This window comes from Rattus rattus, chromosome 1 (assembly GCF_011064425.1).
Source record: "Rattus rattus isolate New Zealand chromosome 1, Rrattus_CSIRO_v1, whole genome shotgun sequence".
Classification (NCBI taxonomy): Eukaryota; Metazoa; Chordata; class Mammalia; order Rodentia; family Muridae; genus Rattus; species Rattus rattus.
The window spans coordinates 117,120,956-117,128,455 of NC_046154.1; the positions used below are offsets into that span (position 1 = coordinate 117,120,956).

The 7,500-nt window shown below is 48.5% G+C and overlaps 1 protein-coding gene and 1 pseudogene across 1 annotated transcript in view; one reads left to right on the forward strand and one right to left on the reverse strand.

Annotated features, from left to right (window-relative positions):
• Nucleotides 1–4,099: 4,099 nt before the first annotated feature.
• Nucleotides 4,100–4,218, reverse strand: LOC116890380 (annotated as a pseudogene).
• Nucleotides 4,219–6,842: 2,624 nt separating this feature from the next.
• Aqp7 (aquaporin 7) overlaps nucleotides 6,843–7,500 on the forward strand; it is a 14,116-nt gene continuing 13,458 nt past the window's right edge. Inside the window, exon 1 of the mRNA XM_032890240.1 lies at nucleotides 6,843–7,083. The gene's annotated coding sequence lies outside the window, so the exon portion shown is untranslated. The remainder of the gene's footprint in view (nucleotides 7,084–7,500) is intronic.

The window sequence follows — 7,500 nt, forward strand, 5'->3', positions numbered from 1 at the left end:
ACTCAGAGAAACTGTGTCTTGGAGGGGACACACACACACACACACACACACACACACACACACACACACACACACCCCAAACCAAAAGCCAAAAGCCAAAAAAAAAAAAAAATCAAAACACTAAAAAATGAAAAAAATAAAAACAAAAATAAGAATTTTAGAATCTCAGGGCATGTAGCTCGGCAATAGAGCATTGGTTTGTTTTTTGTTTTTTTTTTTTTTTTTTTTTTTTTTTTTTTTTTTTTTTTTTTTTTTCTTTTCTTTTTTTTCGGAGCTGGGGACCGAACCCAGGGTCTTGCGCCTCCTAGGCAAGCGCTCTACCACGGGGCTAAATCCCCAACCCCAGCATTGGTTATTTTTGTTTGTGCTTTTTGTTGTTGTTGTTGTCGTTAGCAAAAATAGTGCCTCAGCAAAGTTTAAAACAGAGGCAGAAGGGGTTGGGGATTTAGCTCAGTGGCAAGGTCCTGGGTTCAGTCCCCAGCTCCGAAAAAAAAAAAAAAAAAAAGAGGCAGAAGGAACACCCATTCAGAGCCTGCCCCACATGTGGCCCATACATATACAGCCATCCAATTAGACGAGATGGATGAAGCAAAGAAGTGCAGGCGGACAGGAACCGGATGTAGATCTCTCCTGAGAGACACAGCCAGAATAAGGCAAATACAGAGGCGAATGCCAGCAGCAAACCACTGAACTGAGAATGGAACCCCCATTGAAGGAATCAGAGAAAGGACTGGAAGAGCTTGAAGGGGCTCAGATAAATCTCACTAGCTATGATACTGTCATTTTGCAAAGTTTGTTTGTGCTTTTTATCTTTATTTATTGATCTATTTTGGTTGTTCAAGACTGTTTCTCCTTCCTGTCCTGGAACTCACTAGCAGACCAGGCTGGCCTCAAACTCACAGCGATCTGCCTGTCTCTGCCTCCCAAGTGTTGGATTAAAGACATGTGCAGCCATCACTACCTGGATATTTATGCTTTAAAAAAAATTACATTTCTGTGTGTGTGTGTGTGTGTGTGTGTGTGTGTGTGTGTGTGTGTGTGTGTGTAGACGACTTGTGTAGTGGGAGTTTTTTGGCTGTCCCACTTTGTGCTCCTGGATGGTCGCAGGTGCGTACCCCCTATCTCGGATCTGTGGATGAGAGACACACACGTTAATGACTCATTTTTAACCTGCCTTATTGGCTCTGTGGCTGGGCTCTTCTAAGCCTTTCTCGGCTAGCGGGCCCTTCCCTTTACTCCTAGTTCAACACCTCTAAATCTGCCCTCAATTTAGTTGCCCCGTTACCTTCTATGAAGCCCATTGGTCTTGCTGCCCAAGACATTTTCTGGCTGCCCTTCCATGGGCCGATTTCCTCTTCTGCCTACATTTTGGAAGATCTCCCCAGCAGCTCTGAGTCTGTTCAGTTTCTCTCCCCCATGTCTATCGATTCTTTCCTCCTGCCCTCTTCTCTCTCCAAGCCTGCGGGAGCCTGGAAGTCCCACCTCTCTCTTTCTTTTCTTTTCTTTTTTTTTTTCTTTTCTTTCTGTCCAACCATTAGCCATGGCATCTTTACTGATAGATCAAAAACCAATTGGGAACATGGGCCTTCAGCATCAGTAAACACAGATTCCGGAATAAATCAAAGCATCAGAACCACTCCTCTACAAACCTGTGGGGATCAGTTTTCTTCTTCCACCATTTGAGTCCTGGGAGAGAACTCAGGTCACCAGGCTTGTATGAAAATGCCTTCAGTCAGGCTGGAGAGACGGCTCAGCGGTTAAGAGCACTGGCTGCTTTCCCAGAGGTCCTGAGTTCAAATCCCAGCAACCACATGGCGGCTCACAACCATCTGTAATGGGGTCTGATGCCCTCTTCTGGTGTGTCTGAAGACAGCTACAGTGTACTCACACACATAAAATAAATAAATGTTAAAAAAAAATAAAGAAAATGCCTTCACTCACTCAGCCTTCTCACCATCCTTTTTTTTCCCCTTATATTCCATTTTATTTTATGTGTGTGGGTGTTTGTATGGGTGTTGGGGCTGAGTGTGCCTGAACACTACATGCAGTGCCCAAAGGAGTCAGAAGAAGGCGTCAGTTCCCCTGGAACTGCAGTTACAGTTGTTTCCTTCCCCTGTGGGTGCTGGGATTCGAACATGGGTCCTTTGGAAGGGCAACAAGTACTCTAAAACATTGAGCCATCTTTTCATCCTCTGTTTTAGTTGTTTGAGACTTGCCTTGTTATATACAGACCTGGCTGGCTTAGTACTTGCTACATAGCTCAGCTGGGCTTCAAATCTTTGTGTTCCTCCTACCTCAGATTCACCAGTGCTGGGTTTAAAGGTGACACTATCATACCAAGTGAAGACCTGGGACTGGTTCCTAGTACACACACACATGCACGCACACACACACACACACACACACACACACACACACACACAAGACGCACACACACACACACACACACACACACACACACACACCCTTAACTGTATACTGTATTCGATGTGGTAACCCTACTCAGAGCCTGCCTTAGGGGAAAGGGCTCTTTCTGGGTGTGTCTTCTCTGTGCCCAGTTATCTGCACTGGTCCTATCTGGACTAGTGTGATTCATTATTCTGAGTCCCTCCTCCTCCCTCCCTCCCTCCCTCCCACCCTCCTCTGTCCACTGTGGAACCCTCCTAGCTTCCAGCAGAGACCACCTTCCATCCAGTCAGCTCTCCCAGGCAACCCTCTGCAAACATGTGCCTCACTGGCCCCTCCACAAGCCTCTAGGCAGCCCAGGGCCTAGGTTCCCATCTCCCTCCCACCTATTCCTTCTTAGTCCTCCTGTCCCCCAAGGTCCTGGCCCTCCTCTGGAGTTTGCTGGAAGTTCAAGGCCTCAGGGATGTAGGTCGTAAAGAAGCTCTACTCTGTTCCTTGCTTAGATCCCTTTAGAGGCTGCTTGGCCCTTGGGGATAGTGAAACCAGGTAATGCATTTCATAGTAACCCCTAGCCCAATCCGCACCCTCTGTTAGCATGCGCATATATATATGTAGCTGTCTTCAGACACATCAGAAGAGGGCATCCAATCCCATTACAGATGGTTTGAGCCACCATGTAGTTACTGGGATTTGAACTCTGGACCTTTGGAAGAGCAGTCAGTGCTCTTAACCACTGAGCCATCTCTCCATACCTCTGGAAGACTCTTGCCTCTCTAGACTGGATATATTCCAACTCTCCTTCTAGTCTAACAGCCAACTTCTGGTTTCATATGAGATCCTAGCTTTATTTATTTGACTCAGAGTTTCTTTGCTCAGGCTAGCCTCAAACTCAGTACTTCTGCCCCAGGCCTTCCAAGTGCAGGGACCATAGGTGTGCACCTCCACACCTAGTTCCATAACTCTCTCCCTCTGCTGCCTCCCTCCTCCTGAAATGTTTCTCTGTGTAGCGCTGGCTGTCCTAGAACTTGTTCTGTAGACCAGGCTGGCCTCAAAGTCAGAGATCTGCCTGCCTCTGCCTCCCGAGTGCTGGGATTAAAGGAGAGCACCACCATCGCACGGGCCTTGCGCTTGCTAGGCAAGCGCTCTACCACTGAGCTAAATCCCCAACCCCCATAGCTCACTATTGAACGCATCTCTTGACTGGACAGCACTCATAGGGCAGCGATGAAGGCAGGCGTTTCTCTTTCCCAGGGTGCAGCTCTCCTTTTCTGGAAGAAACGCAATAGTCTGAACCCACGTAGGATCTGCTGTGGAGTGAAGCAGACCCTTTAGCTGCTCAGGCTATAATCAGGAACGGCTGAAGCGTCCCGTTGGCCTAAGGATGTGGACTGTTAAGAAAGTTCCTGACATGGCCCGGTCTTTGTCGCCCTCTACAGGAAAGCTTTTCCTCTTTATACTGTGCTCGGCTCCCTTTTATTCCTGCATAGTCCTGGTTCAGTTTTACTTCCTAACGTGAGTCCAGCTTCTAGAACATTAAAAGGGAACTGTTTCAATGTTCAATTAAAACAAAATAAAAGGGGTTGGGGATTTAGCTCAGTGGCAGAGCGCTTGCCTAGGAAGCGCAAGGCCCTGGGTTCGGTCCCCAGCTCTGAAAAAAAAGAACCAAAAAAAATAAAAAATAAAAAAAAAAATAAAAAAAATGGAACACTTCTTAAATTTATGTGTCATCCTTGCGCAGGGACCATACTACTACTACTACCTTCTCTGTGCTGTTCCAGTGTCAGGATATGTGGGGCCAAGGGGAGTGAGTACCGTTTTCTATCTGTCTGTCTGTCTGTCTGTCTATCTATCTATCTATCTACCTACCTACCTGTCTTTCTTCTTTCTTCCTTCCTTCCTTCCTGTCTTTTTCTTTCTTTCTAAAATTTATTTAGTTTTTTTTTCAAGGTAAGTTTCTTTGTGGAGCCCTGCACTGTCCTGGAATTCACTTTGTAGACCAGGCTGGCCTCAAAGATCCGCCTGCCTCTCCCTCCTGAGTGCTGGGATTAAAGGCGTGCGCCACCATGGCCCAGCCACTGAGACTCTTTATGGATCCCTTCATTACATTTTGGTTGTCCTATCCTTTCTCTAAGTCAGTCTCACACCCAGTCCCTCCCTCCCTCCCTCCCTCCCTCCTTCCCTCCCTCCCTCCCTCTCCTCCAATCCCTGTTCTTAAAACTGTTAACTGTTGTTAAAACTGTTCTAAAATCTCCAGGTTGGAGAGATGGCTCAGTGGTTCTGAGAACTTGTTCTCGTACAGGAACAATCGTGTAGGTTCAATTCCCAGCACCACATGTTGCTTACGACCATCTGTAGGCATGCAGATGGTATGCATACATATCTACCTACACAAGATAAATACACCTAAACATTTAGTATTATGTTAGACCTCTCTCCTGGTTTTGTTTAAGATGGAACCCAAGAACCCAAGAACCAAACCTGCTACTTAACCTAAGCTGGCTTTGAATTCTCCATCTTCCTACCTTTACTGCCCAACTGCTGGGTTTACAAGCATGGACCACTATGCCCATTCCTTTAATATGGTGCTCCAGTAATACGGTGCTCCTACACAGGACAAACCTGTAGACCGAGTTACTTTTCTTAGTTCTGCCTCATACTGGCAACTCCCTGTTTACTGTGGCACAGGCAGGAACACTGGATTCACCTGAATGGAGGGGTGTGTGTGAGTGTGAATGTGTTTGTGTGTGCGAGTGTGTGGTATGTGTGTATGAGTGTGTGTGGTATGTGTGTGTGAGTGTGTGTGGTGTGTATGTGTGTGTGAGTGTGTGTATGAGTGTGTGTGTGGTGTGTTTGAGTGTGTATGTGTGTGTGAGTGTGAGTGTGTATGTGTGTGTGAGTGTGTGTGTGTGTGTGTATGTGAAAAGAACGGCCTCTGCAGGGTGGTGGCCACACCTTTTAAGCCCAGTACTCTAGAGGCAGAGGTAGCTCCAGAGGCTGGCCTCTGAGTTTGAGGCTAACATTGTTTACAGAGTGAGTTACAGGGACAGCTAGGGCTAAACAACAACAACAACAACAACAACAACAACAACAGTCTGTCTTGAAAATAAAATAAAATAAAGTTAGGGTCTCACATAGCTGTAGCCCAGGCTATCTAGTCTAAACCTGTTCTGTAGTGGAGAATGACCTTGAACTCCTGATTGCAGGCATCTGGCTCTTCAGTTAGTCTCTGAGACAGAGTCTCACTGTACAGAGCATTCTCCTGCCTGCAACTCACTATGTAGACCTATGTAGACCACTCTGACCCCATTCCCCTGCTTTCCAAGTGCCGGGGTTACTATCCCGGGGTTCCAGTGATGGCCTGGAATTTTCTTTCTATTTTTAAAGATTTATTTTATGTATATGAGTACACTGTAGCTGTCTTCAGACACACCAGAAGAGGACATCGGATCCCATGACAGATGGTTGTGAGCCACCACGTGGTTGCTGGGATTTGAACTCAGGACCTCTGGAAAAGCAGTCAGTGCTCTTAACCTCTGAGCCATCTCTCCAGCCCTGGAATATCCTAGGCAGTCCAGGCTAGGCTCAAACTTGTATTCCTCTTCTCTCTGCCTCATAGGTGCAGGCTACAGACACCTGCCACCCTGTTCAGTAACCTCTAGAAGATGGCCTCATTCCCATACAAGACCACATTTATAACTTCTCCCATCAAGGTCTGTGTGTCTGTCTTCCTGGGCTTCCTGCCTCCTGCCCACCTCTCTTTGGCAGGCACCACCCCCACGCTTCAGCATGCCTGCTGTTCTTCCCGGCCCCACCGGGCCCCCGCACCCAGAGGCACGGCTGCAGGCAGTCCTCAGCTCCCTCCTGACCTCACCCCTCTAGTTGAGATCTCACTGCTGTCTTGAGTCCCAGCCCTGTGCTTGGCTTTTCTCATGGAGCCCTGGGCACGCCTTTCCTAAGAGAGGCAGCATCCAGAAGGCAGGGCCTGGAATGGGGGCCCCAGGAAACCTGGTGTGGCATTTTCCCTCCCCTCCCAGATGGGGACCCCTGAGGACAGGGTCTAATTCTCCTCCCTCTCCTTCATGTTGAGGGCTCATTGAGGACTGACCCAAGATTGTTTTTCCAATCCTTCCACCTTTCTACTGATTTCTGGTAACTTCTACCTACGTCCCCATCTACACGGCTTTCTCTATAGCCTGGGTCTCAGGAGCCTCTGTGGCTTTCTGCGGGTGACCTCTGGCTCTGGTCTTCGAGATAAGCCAGGCACTTGGCATGTAGTACTAGCCTTTCCTCTGGGACTATGAGGCCCAGAATTCATACCTGGAACTCCACCTCTGACCTCACAAGGGCTGCCTCAGAACTTAGTCTCCACAATGCTACTGGCAAGAGCAGAGATGCTATTTTGGGCAGTGTGTGTAGACTTGGCTTAAGTGGCATGAGCCAAACCCCTGCCCTACTGACCTCTCCCCTAGAGGAGCACAAGGGGACTCACAGCCGCCCTGGGCAGAGGCAGGCTCTGAGTGAGGACTCAGAGACTGCAGAGCCTCAGTTCAGTTACAGCTTGAGCCTGCCGCAGTAATGGAGGACCAGAATCAAGATTATCTGTGATACTGACAGAGGTGCTGTGAGACAAGGCTAAAAAACAGAGCAGTCACTTCAGCAGAGTGAGCAGGGCTGCAGGTAGGCTGGGACAGGGGAGCTTCCTTGGGGCAAGCCCAGCAGGGATTTTTTGGGAAAGAAAGTTCATCAGGAGTTGGAGTATGAGTGTCTGTCCTGGTCCAGTCCTATGTGGCTGTGTGACACGGACAGATCGGCTGTGACTTGGCTGTGGAGGACCCCGAACTGCTGAGTGGGGCCGAGAGTGGGCGGGTACATTGGTCCGCACCATCAGAAAGGCCACATGGAGGGCGGAGGGAAGAGCGAATCTGACAGACTGGGCAGAAGGGAGGCAGGTCAGAGATGGGTCTGCTGCTGGCTTCTCCCCCAGCGTCGTCCTCAGAGGCCAGACCAGGGCACAGGGGGTTCATCTTTAAAGTTAGGGATATACATTGATGCTTCATCCAGAGAAATTTGGGTAGAGCCTGGCTGAGGGCAACT